This window comes from Schistocerca cancellata, chromosome 3 (genome assembly GCF_023864275.1).
Source record: "Schistocerca cancellata isolate TAMUIC-IGC-003103 chromosome 3, iqSchCanc2.1, whole genome shotgun sequence".
Taxonomy (NCBI): domain Eukaryota; kingdom Metazoa; phylum Arthropoda; class Insecta; order Orthoptera; family Acrididae; genus Schistocerca; species Schistocerca cancellata.
Window position 1 is genome coordinate 722,835,520 of NC_064628.1, and position 5,510 is coordinate 722,841,029.

Sequence of the window (5,510 nt, forward strand, 5' to 3'; positions counted from 1 at the left end):
CAATAATCTGCCCTTAAAAGCCTGGATCGACTTCATGAACACATAAGTTTTTAACTATATGTGACGGTAGTATCTGTTCCCGAAAGAAGAGTTACCGTGGACGACCATGCAGCTTTGCTAGAAATGAAATGAAATGTAATTAAATGGACACCCTAGCTGCAAGCAGGCGTTGATATACTTCATTAGGGACATGTTGAAAATGTGTGCCCCGACCGGGACTCATTTCTAGCAAAGCTGCATGGTCATCCACGGTAACTGTTCTTTCGGGAACAGATACTACCGTCATATATAGTTAAAAATATGGCTTCCCGGCCATTGACCTTCTTGTCCGAAAGCACACGCTATGCCCGAACTCGTACGGGACTTGGTAGATTAATCTGCCACGAGTAATGAGTATGATGGGCAAACATCTATTAGGCGCACTACGAATGTAGTGGTGTGGACATGTTGGGAATGTGCATCTCACGGGGAGCGTGCAAGGGATAAGTCCCTGCAGACGCACTATTCTCTGTGCCCGCGGTGGCTCAGATGGATAGAGCGTCTGCCATGTAAGCAGGAGATCCCGGGTTCGAGTCCCGGTCGGGGCACACATTTTCAACATGTCCCCAATGAAGTATATCAACGCCTGCTTGCAGCTAGGGTGTCCATTTAATTATCATTGCATAAGTTTTTAGCTGTGGACGTGATCGGACGCATTACGGTCAGTGAGGTCGCTCCTCGAACTACGGTTATATGTGCACCAGATTACGACCTTAGTGCATGCACATAGGTGTACTAACTATTAAATAATAAGTTGTAATAGCACCTGTAGAACTGTTTGTAATTTGTAATGAAGGTTCATAATGAGGGAAAGCTACGTAAACTAACTGGCAGTGTTTCAATAAATATTAGGGATGGAAACACGCCTGAAATAGCCTGGCGAGGCCAAGTAGAGTAGACTAGAGAAAAACTGCGACTAGAGGATTATCGGTGTTGACACATAATGAAACGAAACCATTAACTCTGCTATAAAGTGGATAACAAAACAACACTTATTATTAGTTTTATTTAGGGTTTATGATTTTTCTAATACTTTATATTTTCCTTTATTGGTTGATTTTGGTTCTTATTATTTTATATTTTATGTGTTTATAATTCTTGCTTTTTTAGTTAAGATGCCAATATATAGAAGGAGAAAGTAGTCAATATTGCATTAGTATATATAGGGCCTGTGAATCATGTCGTTCCAACATAGACGATCAGTCTACACCACGATCACCGAACGTGGGCTGCATTGCAGCCTGTGGACGGTGCAGAAATCGACCGCGGTGAAGCACGCGCTGAGAGAGACCGACCACATACACTATGTTATCAAAAGTATCCGGACACCTGGCTGGAAATGACTTACATGTTCGTGGCGCCCTCTATCGGTAATGCTGGAATTCAAAATGGTGTTGGCCCACCCTTAGCCTTGATGACAGCTTCCGCTCTCGCAGGCATACATTCAATCAGGTGCCGGGCGGTTTGTTGGGGAATGGAGCCCATTTTTCACGGAGTGCTGCAGTGAGGAGAGGTATGGATGTCGGTCGATGAGGCCTGGCACGAAGTCGGCGTTCCAAAACATCCAAAAGGTGTTCTATAGGACTCAGGTCAGGACCCTGTGCAGACAAGTCAATTACAGGAACATTATTGTCGTGTAACCACTCCGCCACAGGCTGTGTATTATGAACAGGTGCTCAACCGCGTTGAAAGATGCAATTGCCATCCCCGAATTGCTTTTCAACAGTGGGAAGCAAGAAGGTGCTTGAAACATCAATGTAGGTATGTGCTGTGATAGTGCCAAGCAAAACAAGGGCTTCAAGCCCTCTCCATTAAAAACATGACCAGACAATAGCACCATCCCCTCCGAATTTTACTGTTGGCTCTACACACGCTGGTAGATGACGTTAATCTGGCATTCGCCATACCCACACCCTGCAATCGGACCGCCACATTGTGTTCCATGATACGTCACTCCACACTACGTTTTGCCTCTGTTCAGTGACCCAATGTTTACGCTCCGTACACCATGCGAGGCGCCGTTTGGCATTTACTGGCGTGATGTGTTGCTTAGGGCCAGCCGCTCGACCATGAAATCCCAACTTTTCCCACCTCCCGCCTAACTGTCTTAGCACTTGCAGTGGATCCTCATGGAGTTTGGAATTCCTGTGTGATGGCTTCGGTAGGATCTGCCTGTTACACATTACGACCGTCTTCAACTTTCGGTGGTCTCTGTCAGTCAACAGACGAGGTCGGCCTGTACGCTTTTGCGCTGTACGTCTCCCTTCACGTTTCCACTTCACTATCACATCGGAAACAGTGTACCTAGTGATGTTTAGGAGTGTGTAAATCTCGCGTACAGACGTATGACACAAGTGACACCCAATCACCTGACCACGTTGGAAGTCTGTGAGTTCCGCAGAGCACCCCATTCTACTCTCTCACGATGTCTAATGATTACGGAGATCGCTGACATGGAGTACCTGGCGGTAGCTGGCAGCACAATGCACCTAATATGAAAAACGTATGTCATTGGGGGTGTCCGGATACTTTTAATTATATACCGTAGTAAAATTCTCTTTTAGAGATATTCTTAACCGTAGAGAAATGCTTTGACACCCAATTGTTCAGGGAAGCAATAGAAATACAGAAACATGACAATAGCTTCAACAAGACAAAAGAAAGCCTCAAGATGAATGGGTTTTTATATTTCAGTGCTGCAACGAACGACAGCAGAACTCTGATGAGCCAAAACATTATCACCACTCCCCACCGTGAGGTAGTATGCTGCCTAGTGGTGCTGAGGGCAAGTGACGCGGTAAACAGAAGTGTATGAGAGAAGCAGAGACGATTGGGATATCGTTCTAGCGACGACAAGTGGCGCAAATGCGGAAATCCGCCGACTTAAGCGACTTTGACGAAAGCGAGATTGCAGTGGCCCAGGGCCTGGGAGAGAGCATATCGGAAACTGAGAAGCTGATAGGCTGTTCGTGTGCTGCTGTCGCGAGCATCTATGGAAAGTGGTTGAGGAATTCTGAAACCACGAGTATGCGACAAGAAATTGGACGTCCATACCTCATCACAGAAAATAGGGATCAGAAGCTTGCCCAATCTCTAAAGCAGGATAGGCGGCGATCTGTAGCAGACCTGACGACAGATCTGGTGCAGGCATAAATGCTTTGGAGCACATCGTTCAGCGTACAGTGCTGAACATGGTGTTCCTCAGCAGAGGATCCCTACGTGTTCCCATGTTGACGAAACGACATCGTCGATTATGGTCGATGGTAGTGCCAGATTCGCCATCATCCAGGCGAACGGCTACTCGAAACATGCAGCATGCCACGGACGCAGGCCACTGGGATCAGTGTTATACTATGAGGGACATTTGCCTGGGCTTCCACGGGGCCTGCGATAGTAATCGAAAGCACCATGGCAGCTGTGGACCACGTAAACGTTATTAGTGATCACCTGCAACATCTTATGTTTGACGTCTTCGTCAACAGCGATGGCATCTTCCAGCAGTGCAACTGTCGGTGCCACAAAGCCAAAATCGTGCTGCAATGGTTTGAGGAGCATGACGGTGAATTCCACATTGATGTCTTGGTCATCAGATTCGGCTTATCTGAATCCGACGAAACCCAACAAGCACGCTATCGGGTGTCAGCTCCGTGCCCACAAACCAACCGTCCGTAAATTACGGGAAGTGTGTGACCTGTTCGTAGGCATCTGGTGCTACAAAACCTCTGAAAACCAGTCAGGTACTTGTCGAACGCATGGCACGCATAATCACTGCTGAATTGCGTTCCAGAAGTGCACCAACACCCTTTTAAGCAGGTAGTCGTAATGTTTTGGCTCATCAGTGGACGAGGTGCATTCAAGTTCCAAGGCCTCTGATTTTTTTCTCCGGACTGGAAAGACATAGAAACATGCGCATTGTTTTAAAATGAGGCCGCATTCATTGTCAATACGTCCCAGAGATGGCAGCACCGTACGGCAGATGGAATTTTACCGCCAGCGGCGAGAATGAGAACTGTTTTAAATACTTAAAATGGTGACGTTTTCCTTACTTGAACAGCATGCAATCATTCGTTTTCTGAATTTGCGTGGTGTGAAACCAATTGAAATTCATCGACAGTTGAAGGAGACATGTGGTGATGGAGTTATGGATGTGTGTAAAGTGTGTTCGTGGGTGCGACAGTTCAATGAAGGCAGAACATCGTGTGACAGCAAACCAAAATAACCTTGGGCTCGCAGAAGCCGGTCTGACGACATGATCGAGAAAGTGGAGAGAATTGTTTTAGGGGATCGCCGAATGACTGTTGAACAGATCGCCTCCAGAGTTGGTATTTCTGTGGGTTCTGTGCACACAATCCTGCATGACGACCTGAAAATTCGAAAAGTGTCATCCAGGTGGGTTCCACGAATGCTGACAGACGACCACACGGCTGCCCGTGTGGCATGTTGCCAAGCAATGTTGACGCGCAACGACAGCATGAATGGGACTTTCTTTTCGTCGGTTGTGACAATGGATGAGACGTGGATGCCCTTTTTCAATCCAGAAACGAAGCGCCAGTCAGCTCAATGGAAGCACACAGATTCACCGCCACCAAAAAAATTTCGGGTAACCGCCAGTGCTGAAAAAATGATGGTGTCCATGTTCTGGGACAGCGAGGGCGTAATCCTTACCCATTGCGTTCCAAAGGGCACTACGGTAACAGGTGCATCCTCCGAAAATGTTTTGAAGAACAAATTCCTTCCTGCACTGCAACAAAAACGTCCGGGAAGGGCTGCGCATGTGCTGTTTCACCAAGACAACGTACCCGCACATCGAGCTAACGTTACGCAACAGTTTCTTCGTGATAACAACTTTGAAGTGATTCCTCATGCTCTCTACTTACCTGACCTGGCTCCTAGTGACTTTTGGCTTTTTCCAACAGTGAAAGACACTCTCCGCGGCCGCACATTCACCAGCCGTGCTGCTATTGCCTCAGCGATTTTCCAGTGGTCAAAACAGACTCCTAAAGAAGCCTTCGCCGCTGCCATGGAATCATGGCGTCAGCGTTGTGAAAAATGTGTACGTCTGCAGGGCGATTACGTCGAGAAGTAACGCCAGTTTCATCGATTTCGGGTGAGTAGTTAATTTAAAAAAAAATCGGAGGCCTTAGAACGTGGTTGCACCTCGTACAATCTGCGGCTACGATCTCGACTCCAGTCCACCACCAGCAATGGAGGGTGTAGTTCTAACAATGCCAGCCACTCGAGCTGGCGAAATAAGAAAAATGATCAAACTTCGGCCGAAGACCTGGAGACAGAAGCCAACAGGCAGATTCTCAGACCATGAATAATTACAGAGCGAAGGTATCGTAATACCCATTCCTCCGACATGAAACTTAAGTTGTACGTGACATATAAGTAACACTGGTGAGTTTCGCTATTCCGAACCCTGCTATTCCGAAAATCCGCCTATTCCGAACAGAGTTAAGAAAAATACC

General features: G+C 47.0%; 1 non-coding gene across 1 annotated transcript; it reads left to right on the top strand.

Annotated features, from left to right (window-relative positions):
• The first annotated feature begins 512 nt into the window (after positions 1 to 512).
• On the top strand, positions 513 to 587 carry Trnat-ugu (transfer RNA threonine (anticodon UGU)). Its single transcript has one exon. It is a non-coding gene; the product is annotated as a tRNA-Thr (tRNA).
• The last annotated feature ends 4,923 nt before the right edge of the window (positions 588 to 5,510 follow it).